The sequence below is a fragment of the Carcharodon carcharias genome, chromosome 15 (genome assembly GCF_017639515.1).
Source record: "Carcharodon carcharias isolate sCarCar2 chromosome 15, sCarCar2.pri, whole genome shotgun sequence".
Taxonomy (NCBI): domain Eukaryota; kingdom Metazoa; phylum Chordata; class Chondrichthyes; order Lamniformes; family Lamnidae; genus Carcharodon; species Carcharodon carcharias.
The window spans coordinates 136,556,829-136,584,004 of record NC_054481.1 but is presented as its reverse complement, the minus strand read 5'-3'; positions in this window follow the sequence as shown (position 1 = coordinate 136,584,004).

Genomic DNA, 27,176 nt, shown 5'->3' with positions numbered 1-27,176 from the left:
ACTGAAGACGAGCAAGAAAACCCTCCCCGATTTCCTGGTGTATATTTATCTCACCATTAACATCACATCAAAACCGATTATTTATTTATGAGAGGGTTGTGCGTGACAACGGTCATATTACTGGTTCCACTGGAAGATCAGAATCCACACTGGTTCCCTGGGGGGATGCCTCCAAAGACGGTTAGGTGGTGATTCAGGAATATCATGAGAAAATCTTCTCCAAAGTGGACTGAAGGTATGTGTCGCTATAGTTCCGACAAAATCATTTATAACCTTTCTTAAACAGTGAAAAAGTGATGAAATTTCAGAAGTCTGGAGGCTTAACCACTTCTTCCCAGAGATGTTGAAATCTGGAATACTCTAACTGAAGAAATGGTGGAAGCCAATTCAGTTGTAGAATCAAAAGGGAACTGGATAAAGACTGGCAAATGGGATTTGCAGAGATTTGTGCAGGGACAACCAAGAGGAACAAAGTAGCATCGCTATTTCAAAGGCAGGACAGAGGAATGTGTGAAATGGATTACATTCAACTTGCATGATTCTCCAGTTCTGTTGCTACTGAAACTATTGTTCCCGGATAAGGCAGTGAGACTTGGGTCGCTTACCAAAGATAACTCCGAGTGCTGGAGATTTTCCACGAGCGGTGATTCTGCAGGAGGCTCCAACTGAAGTGGGAAGACATTTTAACAACCTCCAGCAGCAAATCCTCCATTATCACAACACTGATAAAATTATATCAGCTCCACTGGTCTGGACACTGCATCCACGTTACAAACAATCAGCTTCTGAATCACATTTTCTTTTCACAACTTTGAGGATGACACATGATTTCAGGAAGGACAGAGGAAATGGTTTAAGGACACTCTGCCAGCCAAATAGAAAAGTGGACAAACTGGCATCTGTGTATGGGAGGAAGTTGCTGAAAATCATGTCATCTGGCAGTGCTTCCTTGACAAGCAGCAACACACCCAGTGACTGACCAGATACACTCTGCTCTGGAAAAGTGACAAAAGCGGAATGAGAAGGAACAGAACAATGAGTCAATAAATTCACTTCTACAACAAAATCCATGTCTTCTCAACACGAAGGTCTGTGGCTCAAGGGTTCGTCTGCTGAGAGACATGTAGACACACAAATAAAGAAGCCTGGCAGGCGTCATGCTTTTTTCAATGAACTGAAGTTGGCATTGATGAGAACGAAAGTGATAGGATTATCATAATGTATTACATGAAAAAACAAAGGAAGGAAGGTTAACTTCAATGTCATTCTTCAGAACAAATCTTTAGGATTGAACAAAGACCAGTGTCGCCATTGTCAAACCAACTTTCTAGACATCAACCTGAGCATACCACCGAACGTGCTATGTGACAGTAACTACTTACTAAATTGAATATATTTCTAAGACAACCAGTGTAAGTCAAATCTGAGCATCTACGAGGAGCTGTGGGCCATCAACAGCAGTGCAATTGTTTACAGCCACAATCTGTAACCCCATGGACTGGCATATCGCCCAGTCAAAAGTTATAATTATGTAATGGGTCCAAAGACGAGTCATGCACATTTGCTTGAAAAAGTAGCAAACATGAGGATTGGGAGCAATTAATAATTCAGCAAAGAAGGACCAAATGATGGATTAAGAGGGGAAACATACTGCATGATAGTAAATTTGCAAGGAATATAAAAGTGGAGAGTAAAATCTCTCCAGCTTATGTAACAAACGACGATTAATGAAGAGAGTCTGAAATGAGAGAAATTATATCAGAACACAAGGAAATTACCGAGCAAATCAACAAGTATTTTCGAGCTGTCTTCACAGAGGAAGACTCAAATTACTTTCCTGAAACCCTATGGAATAAAAGGTCTTGTGAGGCGAAGTAATTGAAGGAAATTTGTATTGATAAACCAATAGCATTGGATAAATTATTGGAACTGAAAGATGATAAATCCCCAAGGCCTGATAACCTACATTCCAGGGCAGTAAATGAGATGGCCATGGAAATAATGGATGAGTTGGATGTCATATTCCAAACTTGAGTGGATTCTGGGGAAATTCTCAGCAGATTGGAGAAAGGCAAATTATTAAAAAAAAATATGAATGGAGAAAACATCATATTACAGACCAGATAGCCTAACGTCGTAGTATGTAAAATGCTGGAGTTCATTCTTAAGGTTATGACACCACAGCATTTAGGAAATATCAACATGATTCGGCAAAGTTGGCATATGTTTAAAAAAGGAATTAATGTTTGACAAAACTAATGGAGTTATTGTAGGATTTAACTAGCAGAACAGATAAGGGAGAACCAGTGGTTGTGGTGTAAATGGATGTTCAGGAAGCTTCTGATCATTTTTCTGTAATGGCATGGTTGATGGTGATGACGAGTTCCCAATGCTAAAGGGAAACTTGAAATAGATGCCAAAATACTTGTGTTAGGTTTACATTATGGTACACATTTATTAAATAATACAAAAAAACCTATTACACTGCCCACAGAATGGAATTCACACGGCAAGCAGTGTATTCTAACAGTTGCACAGAATCTTAACTTTACCTCACAGCAAATCATCCCCTTTTCTGCTCAGTAACTATCCTTCCAGAATTTGAAACTATGGAATTCCCGTAATGCTACCACATAGTGCATTTTCCCTTGGGTTTTCCTCTAAGGCTGACAGCAACTTGTGCTTCCAGCCGGACATTGCTCACACTTTCTCCCAGGTGATGTGTCCAGCTACAATGCACCACATCCAACCCCGCCTTCGTTCCCAACGCCCCTCCACCCTCCGATTTTGTCTGGGAGATCTGACCAGCAACTTCTCAAAAAGGATTCTGTATTTCCTTACATAAGGTACGTCCCTTTGATCTGTCCTTTACCTCAAGCAGACTGGGTAGAAACTTTTTCTTCCCAGACTTGATTGAACTACTAGTTACTTTAGCCCTATTTTTTTTTTCTTTTTACAATTAGCCGACCTAGAATTATGTTTTATATTGACACAATTTTTTTTCTTAACAGTTTAATTTAAACTGAATTTCATTGATTATAATGTCAAAACTAATTATCACTGTTGGCTTTATTTTCCTGCGGTCATTCTAGCCCTTATTCCAATTTCCAAATGAACACCCCCCCCCCCCACCCCCCACCCCACCTAAACCCCCCTCCTCCAGCCAGCCTGAATTAGAATACATAGGAAGTGTGATAGGACTATTAACAGGAAAATGATATTACAATTTCTTGCTTGCATCAGAGTCCTATATAAGAGGCATGTGTGTAAATGTGAACAATTTTGGATTGGGCTAACAGATTGGCATGGATAGGGAATAATAAAGCACAATATAAACAAAGACTGGAAAATGGGCATTGTTTTTCGAAGTGGCATGTGGTGACCCGTTGTGTGCCAGAGGGTTCAGTGCTTGTGCACCATCTAACTGAAATATAAATGAATGATCTGTATGAGGGAAACAGATATATACTATTTTCTAGTTAGCTGCTGACATGAAACTTGATGTGAATGTCAGTGATGAGGTGGCTGTTAAAATTATTCAACGCACTTTAGGTAAGTTGAATGAGTGGGCAAATACATGACAGATGAATGTATAACGTGGGTAAGTGTGAGTTTATCAAGCTTTGCAGGGAAAGCTGGATTACAGAGTATTATATAAATGATTATAGATTGTTGAACATTCAGGTAGAAAAGGACTTTGTTGTGCTTGTACACTGAACACTGAAATCAAGCACCTATTTGCAGTAAGCAGTGAAGGAGACAAACGGTATGTTTGCCCACCATGCAAGAAATGGTTTGAGTACTGGCGCAAGGATGTCTTAATACAGTTGATCAAGGCCTTAGTTAGTCACTCCTGGATGATTGTGTGCAGTGTTGCTCATCTTACAGTAGAAGGGGTATATTTGCCATAGAAGGAGTGCTGCGAATGTTCACCAGACTGATCCTTGGGATAGCAATATTGTAGTATGAGAATTGATTTGGCCGGCTAGACTTGTATTAACTGGAGAGGGAATCCAATTGAAACATATAACATTCTGATGGTGATGGGCTGTCTGGTTGGAAGGATGTTGTTTCCTCTGGCTGCGGTTGGCTGGTGGGTATAGATGAACGGGTACCAGCCTCATGATTCGGGTAGGCCATTTTGGACTGAAATGAAGAGAAACCTCTTCATTCAGAGAGCAGTGAACCTGTGGAATTTTCCAACACAGATGATGGTGGATGCCACATCACTGATTATATTTAAGACATAAGGATATTTCTGAACTCTAAAGGCATCAAGGGCTGTGGGGAGAGCACGGTAGTATGGCGTTCAGATGGATAAAAACAGCCATGATCATGCTTACAGGCAGTGCAACTTCGACTGTCCTGCTGTTCCTCATGTTCGCTATGCTTTACTGTTTTCTATTACCATAAAGCTGGGGAATCAACCCTGGATCAATGAAGAAAGTTGAAGAGCATTCCTGTACAAGCACCAGACATAAAATAAAACGTGGTGTCAACCTATTGAAGTGAATACACAGGGCTACTTGCATGCTAAACAGCAGAAGCAGAAAGTGACAGACAGAGCTAAGTGTTTCCCCAACCATCAGGCCAGCTCTTGACTCTGCACACCGGTCACATGCAGTCCTGAAAGGTGGCGGACAATTAAGCAATTCACTGGTGGGCAAATATCCCACATATTCTCATCATCAATGGTGGAGGAGCCCAGCGCATCAGAGCAAAATATAAGGCTGAATCATTTGCAAAAGCCTTCAGTCAGAAGTGACAAGTGCATGATCCATCTCGGCCTCCAATGGAGGACAACTGCTCCACAGGTGCCAGTCTTTAGACAATTTGATTCATTCTGTGCAGTAACAAGGAATGACTGAAGGAACTGAGTAATGCAACTGCTATGGACCATGACAGTATTCTGTCAGATTCCAGATTTAATTGTGACCTGTCCACGGCAAGCATTTCCATTATAGATGGAAAACTGACATCCACCTAATGTGGGAAAAAAATCTCAAGGTACGTCCTATTCTTCGAATGTTGGACCAAAGCAAGCCAGAGAATTGCCGCACCATCAGTCTGCTCTTGATCATCAGGAGAGTGATGGAAGGGGTCATCTGAAGAGCTGTCATGTGGCAATTACTGAACAATATCCTGCTCACTGGTGCACACTTGGGCCTCCACCACAGCCATGTAATCCCTGAACTCATTATAGCCATAGCCCAAAGATGGAAACAATAACTGAACTCAAGAGCTAAAGTGAATGTCAGCTTTTGACAGAGAATGACATCGGGAGCAATAGAAAAACTGGTGTCAGTGAGAAACGGGGTGGAGAAGTGGTGCTGGTGCAAACCTTCACTGGGTGGAATCATAACTGGCACAAAGGAAACTAGTTGTATTTGTTGCAGGCCAACCATCTCATCCATCACTGCCTGAGCCCCTCAGGATAATATACAAGGTCCAAGAAATTTCAACTGTTTCATCAATGACCTGCCATCCACCATAAGTTTTGAAGAAAGATTTTTTCCTGCTGATGGGCAATGCTCAACATCATTCATAACACATGACTGCAGAGGTTGTCTGTGCTCGTGTGCATTAAGGCCTGAACTACTTTCCCTGTTGGGCTGATTTGTGGTAAGTAACAAATCAGCCACCGATTCCACATCGATGAATATACAAATGTTTGCTGCGAGCGAGCACGGATTCAGCCACAGGAGAGTGATAAATATGTAATTAAGTCTGTGATCATTGTCATGGAGCAGCGCAAATGGTCAGACCTGGAGACAAGAAAGCGTGGAAGGAAAATATGCTCACCCCCGCCATGCCTCTCTGATGGAGCTACATAAATACTTATTTTTTATACTTACCATTTTCATAAACCTCACTGCGATGAAAACAAAAAATAATTTTAAAAAGTGCTTATTTACACACGTGCACACAAAGGGAATACAAAGGTTTAGTTGCACACATCCAAACAGACAAAAAGCAAGTGTTTTCCTGCACACAGAAGCAAACAATAAAGACAAGGATAAAAACCTACATCTGTGATTCCTCTGACACCTTACATCACATCAACAATTTCCAGTTCCCTGGCCCCAACCGATTCCTCTTCACCATGGACGTCCAATCCCTCTACACCTCCATCCCCCACCAGGATGTTCTGAGGGCCCTTACCTTCTTCCTCGAACAGAGGCCCGAACAATCCCCATCCACCACTACTCTCCTCCGTCTGGCTGAACTTGTTCTCACACTGAACAATTTCTCCTTCAACTCCTCTCACTTCCTCCAAATAAAAGGTGTGGCTATGGGTACCCGCATGGGCCCCAGCGATGCCTGTCTCTTTAAGGGGTATGTGGAACATTCCTTGTTCCAGTCCTACTCCGGCCCCCTTCCACATCTCTTTCTCCGGTACATCGATGATTACTCCGGTGCCGCTTCATGCTCTCGTCGGGACTTGGAAAAATTTATTAATTTTGCTTCCAATCTCCACCCCTCCATCATTTTCACGTGGTCGATCTCTGACACTTCCCTTCCTTTCCTTGACCTCTCTGTCTCAATCTCTGGTCATAGACTGTCCACCAATATCCATTACAAACCCACAGACTTCCACAGCTATCTCGAATACAGCTCCTCACACCCCGCTTCCTGTAAGGACTCCATCCCATTCTCTCAGTTCCTTCGCCTCCGTCGCATATGTTCCGATGATGCTACCTTCAAAAACAGTTCCTCTGACATGTCCTCCTTCTTCCTTAACCGAGGTTTTCCACCTACAGTCGTTGACAGGGCCCTCAACCGTGTCCGGCCCATCTCCCGTGCATCCGCCCTGACGCCTTCTCTTCCCTCCCAGAAATATGATAGGGTCCCCCTTGTCCTCACTTATCACCCCACCAGCCTCCGCATTCAAAGGATCATCCTCCGCAATTTCCACCAACTCCAGCATGATGCCACCACCAAACACATCTTCCCTTCACCCCCCCTATCAGCATTCCATAGGGATTGCTCCCTCCGGGACACATGGTCCACTCCTCCAACACCCCCTAGTCCTCAACCCCCTCCTATGGTGCCACCACATGCCCACGCAAAAGATGCAACACCTGCCCCTTCACTTCCTCTCTCCTCACCGTCCAAGGACCGAAACACTCCTTTCAAGTGAAGCAGCATTTCACTTGCATTTCCCCCAACTTAGTCTACTGCATTTGTTGCTCCCAATGCGGTCTCCTCCACATTGGAGAGACCAAACGTAAACTGGGCGACCGCTTGCAGAACACCTGCAGTCTGACCACAAGAATGACCCAAATCTCCCTGTCGCTTGCCATTTTAACACTCCACCCTGCTCTCTTGCCCACATGTCTGTCCTTGGCTTGCTGCATTGTTCCAGTGGAGCCCAACGCAAACTGGAGGAACGACACCTCATCTTCCGACTAGGCACTTTATAGGCTTCCGGACTGAATATTGAATTCAACAACTTTAGGTTGTGAGCTCCCTCCCCCATCCCCACCCCTTTTCTGTTTCCCCCTTCCTTTTTTCCCCCAATAAATTATATAGATTTTCCTTTTCCCACCTATTTCCATTATTTAAAAAAAAAATCTTTTATGCTCTCCCCACCCCCACTAGAGCTATACCTTGAGTGCCCTGCCATCCATTCTTAATTAGCACATTCGTTTAGATAATATCACCAACTTTAACTTTAACACCTATGTGTTCTTCTGTTGTATTGTTGTTGACATCTTTTGATGATCTGCTTCTATCACTGCTTGTTTGTCCCTACAACCACACCACCCACTCCACTTCTCTCTCTCTCTCTCTATCTCTCCGCCCCCCACACACACACCTTAAACCAGCTTATATTTCAACTCTTTCTTGGACTCGAACTCAAGTTCTGTCGAAGGGTCATGAGGACTTGAAACGTCAACTCTTTTCTTCTCCGCCGATGCTGCCAGACCTGCTGAGTTTTCCAGGTAATTCTGTTTTTGTTTTAATAAAGACAAGGACATGTACTTTGATGCACCTGATAAATGTTTATAAAATTATTAGTCAAGAAATTCTCAGGCTTGGGCTGTGCTCGTGACTGGTTCTGAATAACGTTAATAAACATTAACCATTTTTTTCCCAATAATTTAAATTTGTTTGATGAAGCAATATAAATTTAACTTTGTGACTGTGACAATAGTGCTCACTACCAGTCCTTCACTTGTTTTTGTTTTTAGTAGTTGCAACAATCACCCCATTAAGATTGTTCATGGTTCTCCAGCATGACATAGGAACCTTTAACCGAACATGTGCTCATTGTTCCCTGTCAGATATCATCAATAATCAAAGTTTCCAAAAGTGAAATAGTCCATCAAACTTGTCAACATGGACCTTTTGAAATATGTGGTTTCTGTCTTTCCAAAGCAATTATTTATTTTATAAACGACAACAGGATGTTCGATTGCACCGTCTGACCACAGATGGTTTGAAGGTGCCGATAAGGGTTTTGGCCAAACAAAAGACGAAAACTTCCGTCCAGACAAACTGACCTGCATGAAACCTTATGTGGGAGGGGAGGGGAGGATGGTAAATCTTGGCCATTTCGCCCTTGGGTCTATTGAGAGCCTCAAGTAGCCAATGAATAGCCACATATGGCCTCATTCCAAACATCTCCATTTTATCCGCAACAGGGAGAAGCCCAATCCAGTTTGAGCAGCCGATCTCCCTCGCTCGTCTTGCACCCGAGATAGTGCTGAAAGTCTCACCTTTGAACTAGTAACACTCTTCCCAGTGCGAGCAAGCAGCAGCATATAGGGCTCGCTCACCAACTGCCTTTTTAGACAGGGTAGCGGGGTGGGATTGGGGAGTGAGGGGGTAGGGTTGGGGGTTTGGGGCACAGCACCTGGTAAAATCCAGCGCAATGAGTCATCAATGACCTTTCTCCTGTATGTTCCCGCTGTGAATTCATAATAGCCTCAATATTACATATTAATCACTAATCATGGATAATGTTTCGGCTACCGAAGATAGTTAATCACTTCTGACAAACTCTAGGTGAAACATTTTCCTCTTGGTCAATGTTAGACAAACGAGTTGAAAATTTATCGTTGATCTTGATGAGAGTGGGAGCCTTTACTAACTGCTATAATCTACACATGTATCAAATAGGGTTATTCCCATTGACATTTAGAATTAGTTTTCTTCGACATTCGAATTTGCACAGATTCCCATTTTTTAAACAGTTCTGCCTAACACAAAGTGATCCAGAATACCCCAAACGCTTCTCAAGACTATAAAGTCTTGTGAGGTGTGCACCAGCTCTTCCTCGCGACTGGAACTGTTGTAAGCTTTACAAATCACAACAACACATCTTGACAAGTAGAGAAATAACCTCAAATAAACTGTTAAAAATAGCAGCCGAAACTTATGCATACTCGAGGTTTCATATTACCTTTACTGGAGCATTGGGATACCAGAACTTCGAATGTCTGGATTGGAGTTGTGTTTGGGGCTGGAGGATCCCAACAGATTTCCCATCCCGTTCAATTGATCACTGACAGATTTGCAGAGCCGTTGTACCTGTGATTCGGCCTCACAGCAACATTCTGACAGCAATCAGGAGTGGCGGTCATTAAATTTCGGATACATTCTGAAGTTCCAACCAATAGTCCTTCAATATCACCCCCCCGCACCACCCCCCCCCCCCCCCCCCCCCCCCCCCCCCCCCACACCCCGCCCCCACCACCCCGATTGTGCTCAGTAACCGGCTCCGCAACACAACAGCGTGGCCCAAGAGAGCATTAGCCATTTTACACACACACACTCGCACTCACACGCACACACACACACACTCATACACACACATGGCGAATGAAGAATAAGTCCCAATTTTCCAAAAATAAAAACTACCTTTTAACGTACATTAATTTAAATAGTAATAGGATATGCAAGGTCCTTCAAAGTTACGTATCTAATTATGTTAATTAGAGTGTTAATAAGAGTAAGAATCTAATTGATTTTGAAACCAATAAGCAGAGTAAAGAGTCAAGTACTTCTCCATACTACAATAAAATAAAATAAGCTGCTAGCAAAGCAGCTAATTTAATTATCACATGACTGTAGGTTAAATTTTCACAATAAATATCGAATAATATACAGTGGCGACAAGACTGGGCTGACTAATAATTCAATTTTAATGGGTGTATTACATAACTATATATATCATTGAAAGAGGACATTTTTTGCGATCCTGTGGCTGGATAATCATGAGATGTTTATTGTGATTTTTGGGTTGAAGAACAATTTGATCTTTACTGCAATTGTTATAACGTTATCAATTGATTTCATAATCACTGTCACCATTGCCCTCAGAGTATGGGACATCTATCCGAATTGTCAATGTAAACAATAACGTTTATTATTTGACAAACAAGGATTAATTACGTGGTCTAATAATCCTTATATATTCGCTCTAATTATTTGAGCAGGCATCGATTGGAATTGAAAAATGTTGATTGGTCTGAACAATGATTTGATCCTTCGTCCTCCAATGGAAAAAAAAAAATAAATCTGTCGAAACAAAAATTGATATTCTTTATTACTATTGAATTAAAATAATTAGACTCTCAGTATGCTTACCAGACTAAACAAAAATGTTATTTCCCGTTGATCAACAGATTGGACATTATTCAGTAATTTACTGTCATCACTTGGCTGCACAATAATTAAATAGCACTATGAAATCTGTAGACTATTTTCATTCAATAATTAGTTTTTTTTTGTTGAAGGACAACAATTATAGGTTTTCTCTCAACATTAAACATAAGTCTTTTTAAATATGTAGATTATCTGCCGAAAAACATGTCAATATCTACTGGAATTAGTGGCGACAACATGTAGTCTTGCAGTTGTCTGAAAAGGACCTTATTTTCTGTGCTTATCGAAACTCAAAAAATAACAACTAAACTTGTCCGATTATTGAATCAAACAATGGCAAGACATTTAAGGTGTTAACTCAACAGAACTATATTTAAGCATTCACAATGTTTCTTGGACTTCACGCTTAGAGCAAACACAATGTAATTATTGGACTGAAAATAATGGAATGTGCACTGAACTTATTGGGCGAGAAACATGAACACATTCACTGTGTTATTGAATTTTATTAAATATTCTCTGAGCACCACGATCATCATCTTTTCCATTTTGTCATATGCAATGTTTTACTCACCAGAGAAAAGAACAATGTTTAATCAACGTATTCCACTGCTCGTTAGTTACTCTCTTGCTGTGCTGATGGGGCAAAAAAAGAACAGTATTGATCTCATCTGTTTACTGCACTTTGCATTAATTGCATAATTGGTGTGCTGATTCGAGAGAACACACCATACTTATTTAAGTGGATTATTGCACTGTTCATTAATCATAAAATAACGGTTCTAATTTGACATAATAAACAATATTTATTTAATCTGATTATTGCTCTTTTTTTTTCGTTGTTCACTTGAGGTGTTGTTTGAACAGTACACACAGTAATTATTAAAAATATTTATTGCCCTGTTCATTAAATGTTCAATTAATGTGCTGCTTCGACAGAACAGCCCGTATTTATTTAATCTTTTTGTTGCAACGTGCATTAATTACACGTTTATGGTGTTGGTTCGGCAGAACAAACAAAAACATGATTACCTGCTTATTGGAATTTCCATTAGTTACAAATTTAATGCACTGATGTCGAAAGGAAAACAATTCTCATTGTACACTTCATTTATTGCACACGTTCTGTGTTGATAAGGCAGAACAACCAATATTTATTTGATCTGCCCACTTCAATGTCCATTAATTTCATACTATTATGTTATTTGGAGAGCTCTGTTCATCAATTACACACTTGGTGTTGTGAGTGGACAAAACAAACAACATTTATTGATTCTGTTGATTGCAGTTTTTGTTAATCACACACTTGCTTTGCTGATTATTCTGAACAATAATTATTGTGTCTTCTTAATTCTCACAACAGGGCAGCCTCTGCTCTGAAGCCCTGCCTGATTAATGGGAGTTTGCTGCAGTGTGAGCCTTAAGTGTTTCACCCTACAAACAATCACCAGTGGCTCCTATAAATGCTAACTTCTAATGGTTCCACAATATAACATTTATATCAAGATTATTATATATGTTTTTTGGTTATTGCTATGAAAACTGATGCCTCATCAAAATATTGTGAAGAACAATATTGTGGATATTAATCTCAGGCCTTGTCACTAAATTATGTTTTTGCCTGTGCAAGTAATTTATTTTCTTGGAATGCAATATTAAATATTACTTTTGATGAAACCTGGAGTAAGAAATGGTAATTTCCCTTCACTTCTTTGAGACAATATTTCAATGGTTGCTGATCCTACTTATCTGAAATATAAATAGTTACTCACGATGATGTCCCGAGAGATAATTAGATGTTTACTGCCATTATTGGTTTGATCACTGTTATTCGGCATCATTCGTTCATGGGATTTGTGATCCGCTGGCTCGGCAACCATTTATTGCCCATCCCCAATTGCCCTTCTTCAGTTTCAACCATATTGCTGTGGTATTGGAGAGTGGACATGTAGGCCAAAGCAGGTAAGGAGTGCATGTTTCCATCCATAATGGACATTAGTGAACCAGATATTCTATATTATCGGCTACTTCCTAAGATCAATGAACTGTGCAATAATTAGGAAGGTATTGTCAATATTGATGAGAATGATAATTCGACAATCCCTCCTTATAACTTCACATGTTCATTTATTCTGTTATTTTTATCAGCAACAGCTTAATGGTCATCATTCACCAACTATTTTTTTTATTGGATTTGAATTCAGCCGTGGTGTGATTTGAAATGCCGTCCCCAAAGCATTACCTTTGGGTTTCTTCATAACCAATTCAGTAATATGACCACAAGGCAACCGCAATTTTTGCATTGAACAATAACTTCATACTTCTTTCCACAAAACAATCCTTCCAAATTTACTCCACCTTTTGGTTGATTAACAATTCATGTATAGTGCTTATGGGACTGAATATGAATTTAACATTCACTCTGCTTTTGATCAGGACGGTAATTACAGATGTTGAACTGTGATTGCTTGTTTCAATATTTATCAGCTATTTCCCAAGATCAGTGAACTTGTGTAACTGTGTACGTTCATGTATTCTGGTCCTTGAATCACTATATTATTGCAATTAATGTACAATTTTAAATATCAAACGATTATGCTTTCCAATGTTCACAAAATTTATACTTGGTGACATTGTTGAATATAGCAATGGCTAGACACATTGACTGTTGTTTGAAATGATAATGTTTTATTTTCCTGTGAAGATTGGACTGAAATTAATCTGTTGGCTAAAGTCTAACCTTTTCTTGGAATTTACTTTTTGTTATTATTGGGCGAAAAACACATACCTGTTTAAACTAATTATTGTCTGGACATCAGTTGCATATTTACTGTGTTTATTGATTTTAAAATAATCCTTTTTTTAGATTTCTTGTAACATTGAAGATTAATCATGTAATCTCAGACTTTTCGAAAAAGGGATAATGTGATATATTTTTTTAAAGAAAATAATCATATTTCATGAGATGGAATGCTGTTTAGTTTTTTATATATTCCATTTCCCGTGAAATTATTATGCATCCTGCATGAGGATGTACCAAGACAATAGTTTAACGCCCTCATCAAGCTGAACAATAACTGGATTTCTAATACAATAAATATAATATTTCATGTTAATTTGATTATGACTGTCACTATTGTCTAGCAATGATTAGTTACTTCGGCAAACAATTCTTAGACATTTGTTGTAATTAATTGAAAAAGTACATTGATTATTGCACTGAACAATGCTTCGACATATAGCCTCAGCAGTGAAAATGCATAAATTAGACATGCTCTGAGATCATAGTCCTAAATGGCTATGATATTTTTTGTCATTATTATTTAAAAAAAAATAGATAATTTCTGAATGCTGCACTGATTGTTTGTTTACTCTAATAATTGCGCTGACGATTGGTCAGATTTTAATGGACATCATTGTAGTGTTCGGAAGTTAAACAGAACAGCGAATATTCGATGCACCCACTCACACGTGATGTCGCTTTACGCACTATCCTATGAGCATCCAGTTCTGCCGAGTATGAATTGGCCAAATGATTGAGCGAATTGGAACAACCAGTTTTGACCAAGTTATCGTTTCTACACTTTGAAACATTCCTTCACATTCCCGAAGGCCATACTGGACTTGAATATCAATAGCAATGATGTGCCTATGTATTTATTTGCCAACGTGAGCCTATAAATCAATGTTTCACTGAAATAATCCACAAACACTTTCTCTACAGCTCTATATCACAGCAATCTAGACCCGCCAACAATGAGTGAATCGAAAGTCGTTGAGGTTATGAACTCATACATCACGTAGTTGAGTTCAGCTTTACCGACACCACGTATGCACACATAAGTGATGTTGTCATGGGATCCGCTCTAGGTTCAGTTCCCACATCGACGTTTACAAGGTTCCATATGAAAGTGCCTTCTATAGAATTCCACTCAATCTCCTTGACCTCGAATATATCTGTTATGCGGATGTTACACTTGTTTTATTTAAAACCGTCGCAAAATATATACATTTAGTCACATATCTTAATGGGTTCCATCCTGTACTGAATTTCACATTTCAAATGGAGCAGCAAATGGACTCGCTTTCCTTGATGGACTCGCTGAGGAATCTGCGAGCTGTTTCTCTACCAAGTTCGATTGCAAGCCTAACTTCACTGGTCAGTATAGGCGCTAAGATGCTGACAGTTCTGTGTGATATAAAATTGGTCTTATTGGGAACTTCAGAAAAAGGGCTCACCATGCAAGTTTCATGCTGAAATAGGGCGCATCAAAGAAATGATTCAGGATAATGCTGTTCTGGTTAGATAATTTCTCGCTATACATCACGCCAAACCTTGAGCAGGGCTAAGGCTTTCTATTTCGGACAGGAAAGTTGCCAGAGATAAAAACAAAAAAACTGCGGATGCTGGAAATCCAAAACAAAACCAGAATTACCTGGAAAATCTCAGGAGGTCTGGCAGCATCGGTGGAGAAGAAAAGAGTTGACGTTTCGAGTCCTCATGACCCTTTCTTGGACTCACTCAAGTTCTGTCGAAGGGTCATGAGGACTCGGAACGTCAACTCTTTTCTTCTCCGCCGATGCTGCTAGACCTGCTGAGTTTTTCCAGGTAATTCTGGTTTTGTTTAGGAAAGTTCCCAGTCCGCCTCAGGTTACCTTGGAATGGCATGGTATCTTACTACGTTAAAGCAGGCTGTTTCATGTTGCCACGATACAGTAGCAATAGACGTGGTATTCAGCAGTAACAGCTTGCTGCCGTCAAGCCAGCAAACATTCCACCTATCACATAAGTGAGTAATGAGGTATGTGAGTTTCAGTGCCGGTGTGATGCTAGACATGTAGGCTGTACGTTCAAAGATCGGCGGATTTTATTACGCAGCATGTGCACTCTGTTGTTCACAACAGGCAAGTTACAAGCCGGAATCCACCAACCCACGGAGACAAAACTCAAAACACAATGTCCAACATTAGATGTGATTCCAAGGTTGGACGACATTTGCTACATAAGCACCATTGTGCTCAGTATTACACTAACAACCAATTAAAATTGTCACTCGGGCTCACAGGCGATGCATTTTCATGTAATGGAAACTGTATATTTCACCCACACAAAGTGGGCATTTTAAGCTGAACAAAATAAGTTAAATTCTTTCGCCGGTTCAGCCCACACGGAAAAGCCTTGAACAATGATAGTCAAGCTCCCTGGATCCAAACAAAAACATTTATAGTAATAATAATAATATATTTTTTTAATTCACTTAAGGTGTGTGTGGCATGGCCTACGTCAGAATTTATTTCCTATCCCTAATTGCCCTGGAGAAATTGGTGGGAGCAGGCTTGTTGAACCATCGCAAACCATGCGCTGTTATGGAGGGAATTCCAGGATTTTGACCCAGTGACAGTAAAGGAACAGTGATATAGAAGAGCGATATATTTCCAAACTAGGATGTTGAGTGTCTTTGAGGTGATGTTTGAGGGGGTGGTGTTTCTATTTATTGGCCGCCCTTGACTTTCAAATGATAACTGTCGTTCTTTTGGAAGGGTGCTGTGGATGCAGGGTTGGTGAGCTGCTGCAGGTCATCTTGTAGATCGTGCACATTGCTGCCCCTCTGTATCAGTGCTGGAGGTAGTGAATATTTGTAGTTGTGGTGCCAATTAAGTAGAAATCTTTGTCGTGGATTGTGCCACCCTTTCTGAGTTTTGCTGGAGCTGAATGATGCAGGGAATTGCAGAGCATGCAAACATGCTCCTGAATTGTGCCTTGTCGATAATGGACTGGAATAGGCAAGTCAGGACGCGAGCTGCTCGCTGAAGAACCCTAGCCTTTGCAGCCACAGTATATATGTGGCACGCCCAGTCATGTCTCTGGTGAATAATAATTCCTACGATGTTGATCATTGGGGATTCAGTGATCTTCATGCCATTGGATGCTGAGCGGTTGATTCTACCATGCAACTCCTTTAAGCGTCAGAATCCACTACTTAAAAATTCAGCGCTCTCGGCTCATAACATAGAATGATGTTGCTTCTCCTGTTATTTAACTGCTGCATATATTAACAGCTGCTTCAAATATCTGACTTGAGAGGCGGAAGAAGTGATGATCAGCATCAAATCCACAGAAAGAATAAGAGCCACCCAGTGCCAAAAAATCATTTGATCTCTTCCATTCCAGTAGGGTTACTCACTTATTTCAGCGCTCTGAACTCACAAACACAGACACGGTGACTTCACCTGCTGACAGTTCAGGGCACATCATCATTCAATCTCTCACACACAACAACGTTGCTCTCACCCCATCCATGGGAACAGTCAACACCCAAAATGCCAAACCCACTTATACCTGGCCTGACAGGCGGCCAGATCAGACTCTCTCCATGTCTATTCATGAGCTTTTGCTTGAACACATCCACAAAATAATTATCCCTCTTTGCTTCCACAGGCAAATCTTGGAAATAACCAATGGTGTCCAGACTAGAGAACCTCCGCTCAAGCCCTGAAAAATCATCTGCAAGTGGAGTCAGAAGCATGATCATTGATGAGCCGCTACAGCACTCATCAGAACCGTCTCCAGGGGGGAAGCACATGTCTCATTAGGACCAAAAGTTCAGCACATCACACTGCCTGATCTACAGTAGGATAGGACAGGTACTTCCGAAACCAGCAGGGCAGCTGACGGACAAAAGCCTGCTGTGTCCAAGTAAGATGTTGAGCCTCAAAAAATCGGTCATACCTCAGTTGATGGAGCTGCAATGGGAGGTTTGGGAACATCAAGAATGTCCAATGCACCCGTCAGATTGCAAGGAGTCAAGGAAGAGCCAACCGACCTTCAGGCTGAGATGAGAGCTCCAGTATGCGAATGCACGGCGGCCAATAAAGGTAGAGTGTATTGCATCAAGGAGACCATGGCCTAAGACACCATCTCTGCACCATTGCGTGTGCTGACCTCCCTTCGTTGTTCCATAGCTAGTCTCTGGCAGTTTATAATCAAGAGGTGTTTGTTGTGGGGGGGGGGGGGGGGGGGGGGGGGGGGGGGGCAATACAATCTCACTCAGCTGGCACTCACACTCAATTAGCCAGCCAGCTGCCCTCGGTCAAACTTAGGGAGGAAGAATATGAGGTCCACAATGGGCCTCATCAATCCAGGTGATTCCGCACGAGTCCAGCCTATCTGAATCAACACTTCCTGTTCCCCATCAGTTTGGGTTCCACTAGCCGAGGAAGGTGCCAAGGCTAGAAAGTGCAAAAGCAAAAGCGGGTCTGATATTCCTAAGTCTCGGCTCTCCAGATGACACCACCTGCCTCGCCTGGTCAGTGCGATGGCTTCATCTCCATCATCGCTGACTTCCATGGCCTCTTCACCCTAATCACCGTTGTTGTCCTCCTCATCAGAATAGAACTCCAACTCTTCAAACTCTTCCTCATCCAGCACCTCTCCCTTTCGAAGCACCAGGTTCTAAAGGACAAAGTTGGTGACAGTGATCTGTGAGGCCTTCTCTGGAGTTACTCCAGCAGGCCAGGTCAGCACTGGACCCTCATCTTCAAATTTATGATGGTTTGCTCTACCAAGCTGCGAGTTGCAGCATGAGCGACATTATAGGTTTGCTTTGCTGCAGTCTCTTGCTGCCACAAGGGTGTCATCAGCCATATCCTCTCTGCGCAAATCCTTGTCCCCATGGAGCCTTCACTGCAACCTTGGTGGATTCTGCAATACTTCAGGGATCTCTTAACTGTAGAAAATAAAGGGATATTCCTGGGAATACAGGAGGTGAGGACACTTCCAGTTAATGTGCACAGACCTGCAAGATGCCATTGTGGTGTTTACAAACCAGCTTAACATTCAGTGCATATAACGCATTGCATTTGAATTATTTGACCAGGTGTTCTGATGGTGGTCCAGCACCACTGGAGTGCCGTAAATCTCCTCCTGTACCTGTGATGAACATAATATCTGGGCAAATCCCAATATTTTTTCCCTGGTCCCAGGTGAAATGCAATAATGGCATGTGCCCTCACGACAATGACATCTGTGACCACATGGATGCATTTTTGAGTGGAGGCTAGTGATATCCCACACAGGTTCCCTGTGAAGAGCTGAACGTAGCAACTCGTCTGAATTTAGGACAATGGTCACCTCCTCAGCCATGGGAAGTGGATGCTGTCCATGTCCATGTGGTGTCAAATCCTGCAGCAGGTGGCTGATGAGACCGGACAAGTTCCCTGGACATATGCAGTCTTCAGAAGAACAGGTCCTCGGTAATTTGGAGGAATATAGACTTACCTAGTCGTCAGCCAGTTAAAGCTTGGTGTTTCTTCAGTGGAGTGTGCTAACGTCCCAGTTGTCCTTTCTTCCTGAGTGTGCTGCTTCTCCCTCTGCCCAGCCAAGCATCTCCATTTCTCTTTTGTATGTTGTCTTTGCTTTTGTGAGACACAAAGAGTGCAGATAGTTCCAAAAACCTTCCATGCTCATGAAGCACTCCTGCTGCAGCAAGAAAGTGAGGGAATAATGGGGTTTGTTTGCTTGTTTAAAAAATATATTGGTTCCATCCGAAGGTTGCAAAATGCATCCTGGAGAGTGCTGGCCACCTCTTGAATGTCAAACGCTTTTTGAGGTGAATGACTTCCCGAAGCCCAAGCTTCCTCCCCATCAATTCATCTGACAGTCTTGTAGCAGATTCGCCTCCTGGACGGTACGCTGTGCTCACGGTTTAGACACAGGCATTCTCCTAGCCCGCGGTGCAAGGCTGCCCTGTTACGTTGAACCATGGAGGAGACTGTTCCAATCCGGGCTCATAACAGTGCAAGATGCCGTGAGCACCTCCACCAGTGTCTGCTCCATGGCCAGCTTTAACGAGGAGATTGTGCGGCGTGCCTGATTGTTGAACTCTGCTGCAGACCACTAAAATGCTCATTCGTGTGTAGTCTGTGTTCGAAGGGAGAACAGCTGTGGAGCACTTGGTGTCACTTTCACATCTCTGCATTTCTTGAATGAGCAGTTCAGCTGGAGGCCCGACTACAAGAATGTTAATGTGGTTGCATCTGAGCTGGCTCAGTTGCAAAGTAATTGTCATTTTAGAAAATGTTTCCCTAATGCGTGGTCACTTCCCTCACCTCAACACCCACACCCCACCCTCTTCCCACACCCCCCTGCACGAGGTTTTGCAATACCATCAACTGCACTGAATCCATTTACACAAGTAACCTCCTTCCACTGCAGAACAGCCCTCTCCCCTCCACAACTCTCCTCAACCACAGACCAGCCTTTGCAACCCCTGTCCAAAACACACCTCCAGGTGACCCTCACGAGTGTTGTGCAATGCTATGGTGATCAATTCATATAATAATTAAGCAGTGTCAGCATGCCTTAATGAAGGGGAATAAAGGCATGATGAATTAATTGGAATTCTTCCAAAAGGTAACAAGCATTAGGGATGAAAGCGAAATAGCAGATGTAATAGGTTTCAATTTCAAAATAAATTGATTGACAAAGTGCTGTGCATAAGGTAATTTAATAATCTGATAACCCATTGCATCTGTGGAACTATATTAGCATCGATAGATGATTAACTAACTAACAGAAGACAAAAAATTAGAATAAGGATTGCATTTTCACGATGGCAACCTGTAATTATTGGAGTCCGACAGGGGTCAGTCTTGGGGCCAGATTTGTATACAATATATATTGATAACATACATGCGGGAAGTGAATGTACTACTGCCAAGTTTGCAAATGTCAGAGAAGAAAAGTTGTGAGTGCATGTGGTGCGGCAGCTACCATAAGACAATAAGACGTAGGAGCAGAAGTCAGCCATTGGTCCCATCGAGTCTGTTCTACCACTCATTGTGATTATGGCTTACCTGATAACGCCAATCTCCGCTTTCCTGCCTTTTCCCATAGCCATCGATCCATTACTGATTAAAAGTCTGTCTATCTCAGGCTTGAATATGCTTAACGACCATTACACTACAGCCATTAGATGTAAATGTTTTCATAGGTTGACCAGCCCCTGAGAGAAGGAATTAGACCCCAGCTCTGGTTATAATCGGAGCTACCTTACCCAGACTATGCAGACACAAAAAGACTACAGAGGGAAATAGACAGCTTAAGTGACTGGGCGGAAACTGGGCAGATGAAATTTAGTGTGGGAAAATGTGATTCTGCGCTTTGGCGGGAAGAATAGTGGAACTGAATATAATTTAAGTGGAGAAACACTGCAGAAAGCTGTAACACAGGGATTTGGGAGTCCTGGTGCATGAATGTCAAAAAACATTGCCTTGAATTCTAACAGGCAATAGGGAAGGCCAATGTCAGTCTGTTTACCTGCCTTCTCTCGCTATTTGCATGTCTCTTCATCTACTTTTTCTCTCCCTCTCTCTTTCACTCCCTCTCTCCCCCCTTTCTCTCCTTCTATCGTTCTGTTTCTCTGGAAGTTTCTATGCATTTTTGTTTGCCTCACTCTCTTTTTGCCTCCATCTCTCTCTCTCTCTCACTCTTTCCCTTTCTCTCTGTTTCCCTTTCGCCGTTTGTCTTTCTCTCTGTCACTCTCTGACTCTTTCTGTCCCCATGTTTCTGTTGTCTCTCCCTTGATGAATCTCTCTGCTTCTCTCTCTCTCAGTCTCCCTCTATCTCTCTCTCTCCTTCTTTCACCGTTTGTCTTTCTCTCTGTTACTCTCTGACTCTATCTGTCCCCATGTCTCTGTTGTCTCTCCCCTGCTGAACCTCTCTTCCTCTCTCTCTCTGTCTCTCTCTGTCTCTCTGCCACTCTTTGTCCCTGCCTCGGTATCAGTCTCTGTTTCTCTCTCTCTTCCTGTTTCCCTTTCCCTTTCTTCAGCTTTCCCTCTCTCTCTCTCTCCAACTCTTTCTCTGTGTATCTTACTGTCACTCCCTCAGTCACTCTGTCTCTCTTTCTCTCTACCTATCTCTCTCTCTCCCCCTCGGTTTCCATCCCTTTCTCTATCTGACTCTCTGCTTGCCATTCCACCCCTCTTTTTTGCTGCCTTTCTATTTTTATCATTCTAACTCGCCCAATCACTATTTCTCTCTCTCGCTCCCTCCTGCTTTATCTCTTGCTGTCTTGCATTCACTCTCTTTGTCTTTCTCCGTCGCCTTCTCTCACTCCCCCTCTCTCTCCCTCTCTTTTTCTTTCTCAGCATCTCTCTCTGTTTCTCCCTTGCTCACCCTGTCCCTCTCTGCCACCTTCCTTCTGTACCTCACTCTGACTCTCACTCTGTCCCTCTCTCTGTCTCTATCTCTCACTACTTCTGTCTCTCATTCTCACTCCCCCTCTTTCTATCATTCTGTATCTGTATCTCTCTCTTTTTCTGTCTCTGTCTCCCTCTCTCTCTCTCTCTCCAATATTGATCCTAATTTGACACCCTATACCTTAAAGCATGACCAGAACCTCCCGCTCTCTTTGTGACCTCACTCCGCTGTCTGCTCACACTGGTGTTCTTCTGGATTTGTCTCCCCATTTTCCAATAGATGGATTCATGTCCAATCAGTCTAAGTGAACGCAATTACCGGCAGGCAGCTTGGCGAAAGTGAGTCGGGAGATATTTAGAGCTGGGATGTCAGTTCCGTCACTAACCAATAGGGAGGTCATAAGCCAGTGCGGCCAATTGGTGTGTGGAGTTATTCAGAGAAGGGATTTCCATCCACTCACTGATCGGCAGTGATGATGGATAAACAGCCGGACGAATGGGAAGGCAGCGATTTTATAATGCATATTTTGCTCTCCAGGTTGTATGCAACACCTATGCTAGATAGATAGCCCGGCCAATGGAATGGCAGTAATGATCGGAATTGGTTCCTATGTTATATCATCGACCTGAATCTATCATTCACAGGTGGTCCGGCCAGTGTGAGCACTGAGGTGTTAGGGTGTGTGATTTTTTTTACTGCCCAATAGGTGAGGTGTATCCATGATGGACATGCAGCCCAGCCAATGGTACGTCGCGGGGATTGAGTTCTTCTCATCATTGAATTAATTGAATAATTGGAGTGGAGGGATATTTCAGCACCTTCTTCCCGTGCGGTCTGAATGGAGTTTGTGTCACAGGGCAAATCACATTGTTTGTGCAGCTGCTCAGGAGCTGTAGCATTAAGCACAATTCCAGAACTTAACAGTCTAATCGTCCATAAACAATCTCCATATCATACGTCCGCCTCCATATTGAGAAAGAAACATGAATATTAAACATTAGCTAATGAAATTTGCCAAGGTCACATACAGTATACTCATTGATTTCCTTTGACTCTCCAACTCTGGGTCTCTGGGACTCTCCCCACTGCTGTGAGTCCGGAGTCTCCTGCGGGCTCTGCTGCACACTAAAATCTGTCTGACGGTGAGAACATTGAGCAGCAGAATCAGAAAAAATGGGACACACGATGTTACAACGTGGTGGAGGGACTCGATTGCTATCAAGAACGGAAAGAACAAAAACATGCATGGGACATTACAAAAACAGGGGAAGTTCAACAGCGATTACCGAGCTCTTAACATAAAATAACAAAACATTTTATTTAAACAGCTCTGCACAGTCACTGTTCCCAAACCCACAACCGCTATTTTCTCAGTGCTATATTTCATTTTCGGCTTCTAGCGAAAAAATGCCACAAATCAATCAAAGGTGAAAGGGATGGTGAACCAGACAGAACAGTCACTGGCTGCGCAATGCAGGATGGCATGGATATTACACACGGCGATGGACTCCAGGAAATGAAATTGTGCAACAAAAACTATCGGAGTGTGTCTCAATATCAGGTCCAGGACAACGACCAGTAGATCCGCCACTGCCATGGAGACTAGTTACCAAGTGACACATTTAGTATGACAACAGTTTTAGCTCTTCAGTTTAAGAGTTGAGATAATGTTCAGTGTAAGGAAGTGGCGTGATAAATTAAATTAATAATCACATTGGGGAAGATGTTACCAGTTTACTTGAGGAGGTGTTGATATTTTCAAAGGTGTGACTGCATCCAGTGATGCATTGAATTAAATGGACAAGAAAAAATATACGAGATGTATGTTGATACAGAGGAAGTAAGCAGATATTAAATAGCAAACACTAGGTTTGAGGAAAGACGGGTTGCAAGAGTGATGGGGAATTCAGACATCATAAGGAGACCCAAAGGTGACCTGGGGGTGAAGGGTCATTGGAGGACTCAAGGGTAATTGGGAGAAGTCATGAGTAACGGGTGGCCCAGTGTGACCTCATGAAACCAACGGTGATGCGATTGATAAAAATGGGGGAGAGCTGTGGAATACTTTCTCATTTTTCCCTCTTCTCTACTCACTGCAACCAGAGTTCCTTATGAGTAGGAGTGTTTAACCCCTATAGTGCTGTAATTATTTTTAAAAACAGTCACAAAAAGGGCTTTAATGTAATTTTAAAAAATAATATGAAAGCATAAAAAATGTTTACTAAAAAAACAACAGACAGGCAAAAAATGACAAATGCTTACTCCTTAAATGCATACGTAAATATGTTATTCCTTGAAATCAGAAGTGTGGAACAGAAACTGGTCACTTAGCTACAGTCCATCAGGCTGTGTTCGAAGTCTTTGCAGGCCTGGATGATTCCCTCAACATTTCCAGAAATCAAATAATGTATGTTGCAGAATGTTTTGAATAAGTCCATAATACATCAGTCTTCCTGTCCTGTGACTGTAATGTCAGATTCCATTGTGCATGCATTAACATTCCCATGATGTACAACCTCTTAATCTCTCCTCCATCCTCGCAACAGTTTCACGGGAATGGGATTTCACTGTAACATGACTATCTGCAGATGCAGTCGTGAATGATGTGACAAGACACGAGTGACAGTGGAAAGCCGGGTTCACATTTCACACCGACAAATGCCCAGCAACGCAATATTGGACTCACATCCCCGAGAAGAGACATGGGAGTGAGCTTCTCCCCTTTCTAGAAATAATAGAGACACAGAAACACCCACCCACACAAACAAACACACGCACACTCCCAGAGGCAAACAAACACACACATCAAAGAATTTCCAAATCCTTAAAAAATTGAATTCTCTAGCTTCCCAAGCACTCTCTCTCACACAAAAAATCATACTTAGTAGCTCGCACAGGCACAGATGCAAACACTCTACCTCCAACACACAGGTACTCTCACAAACACGCACACAAAATCACGCACACAAACACACGCAAGCACACATGGATGCAAACTTATACACTCCCACAAATACATTCTCTCATGAACGCATGCATTGAAACATGCACAACATAATAACACACACACAGCAACACAAAGCCACACACGTATACACAATCACTTTATGACACAGGCACCTTCACACATAGAATGACAGAAACACACATACTGAAAGGCACAAAGACACACCCGAGAAACATACACACCCATGACAAATGAACAGCGTGATGCTCACAGAAGAACATACACTAAAATGCACTGGCACAAACATATACATGCACTTGCATGCACACACACAAATGCAAATACCCAATCGCATAGGCACACACAAATGCTCATGCACGCATGCACACGCCCATACAAATGCACACACATTGACAGGCACACACACAAATGCACTCATACACTCAAAGGCGCAGATACTTGTATGCATGCAAGCGCTGACACACACATAAACAAAAACATATACATGCACCCAATCAAACTGGCAGACATACGTGCATATAAGCAGACATACGCACACCAATTACACACACACAAACGCTTAAATTCAAACAAGCATACGTAAATACTTTTGCACGCACACATGCATTGGTTACACACAGAAATGGACACTAACATATACATCCAATCACACACACACAAACACACATAATCACACAGACAGACCCATTTGTACATACCCAAACACACACACAAAAATAAACACAGGTGTATGATCTCTCACACATACATGCACGTGCACACACACACACACACAAATACAGACAGAAACAGACACACACGTTTCAAGGGCAATTACGGACAGGAAATCAATACTGGCCTAATCAGCAAAAACCATATTCCATAAGAATGCATTAAAAAACTCACACTCGCACATACACACTCAGAAACTAACAAGAATGAACATGCACACTTACACACAAATGCAAACAAGCACAGACAAAACACACACACGCAGACCGACTCGCACAAACTGACATACATTCTCACACACACACAAACAATTACAGTAATCGCTGGACTAGTGATCCAGAGACCCAATGTCCTACTTTGGGGGCTCGGTTTCGAAAACAGCACAGCAGGTCGTGGAATTTGTATTCAGTATAATCCTGGAATAAGAGATCTAAGAATGGCCATGAAAAAAGAAATATCAATTGCTTAAATGCTGCCTGGTTCACTGATGTCCTTGCTGGACTGAAATCTGAACTCGTTACCTGGCCTGGCCTAGACATGGCTCCAGACCCACATCAACACGGTTGACACTTGAATGTCCTCTGATATGGAATAGCAACCTAGTCAGTTGTAGCAAACAAAGTTGTAAAAAATAATAAATCAAGGCAGAAAAACTGACATCGACCTAGGCACCGGAACCATCATCAAACAATTCATCCCTGTTCGCCCTGCAAGGTCCTGCTTACTAACATCTGGGTGTTTTGCCAAAATTAAGTTTGTTGTCTCAGAGGCTAGTTAAGCAACAGCCTGACATAGTTTTCCTCACGGAATATTATCTTACAGAGAGTGTCCCACACGTCACCATTACCGGCAGGTCAGGCTCTGCAGAATCCAGGCACAATGATAGACAGTCAGAGGATCACAGCATCACACAGTGCAGCAGAGGTCATTGGGCTGAACGAGTCTGCATCGACAAGCGAGAATCACCTGATCTACCCCTAAAATATGTCCCAGCAATTGGCCCATAGCCTTGAATGTTAAGGCGTGTCAGATGCTCATCCAGTTACTTTTTACAGTATGTGAGGCAACCCACCTCCATCACCCTCCCAGGCAGTGCATCCCAGACCGTCTCAATCATTTGGATAAAAAGGCTAATCCTCACAACCCCACTAAAACACTTGTTTCTCCACTTGAAATTATGTCCCACCCTTGACTAAACCTTCTACTAAGGGAAACGTCTGCTCCCTTTATACCCTGTCCATGCCTCTGATATTCTTGAACACTTCAATCAGATCGTCCCTCAGTTCTTTCTGCTCCAACGAAATCAAATCAACGTCTATCCAACCTCCTTTCATAACTTAAATGTTTCATCTCAGGCAACATCCTGTTGAATCTCCGCTGCACCCCCTCCAATTAAATCACTTAACTTCTATAATGTGATGACCAGAACTGCACAGAGGACTCGAACTGTGCCCTCACGAAGGTACTGTAGAAATCGAACATGACAACCCAACTTTTATAATCTATGCATCGATTGATTAAGGCAAATGCCCAATATTTTACACCAACCTACTAAAATGCCCTTCCCAATTCAGAGATCTGTGGGCAAAACGCCAAGTTCCCCTTGTTCCTTAGAACTTTCTAGTGTCATGCATTTCATTGAAAGCTCCTTATCATATTAATCCTTCCAAAGTGTAACATCTC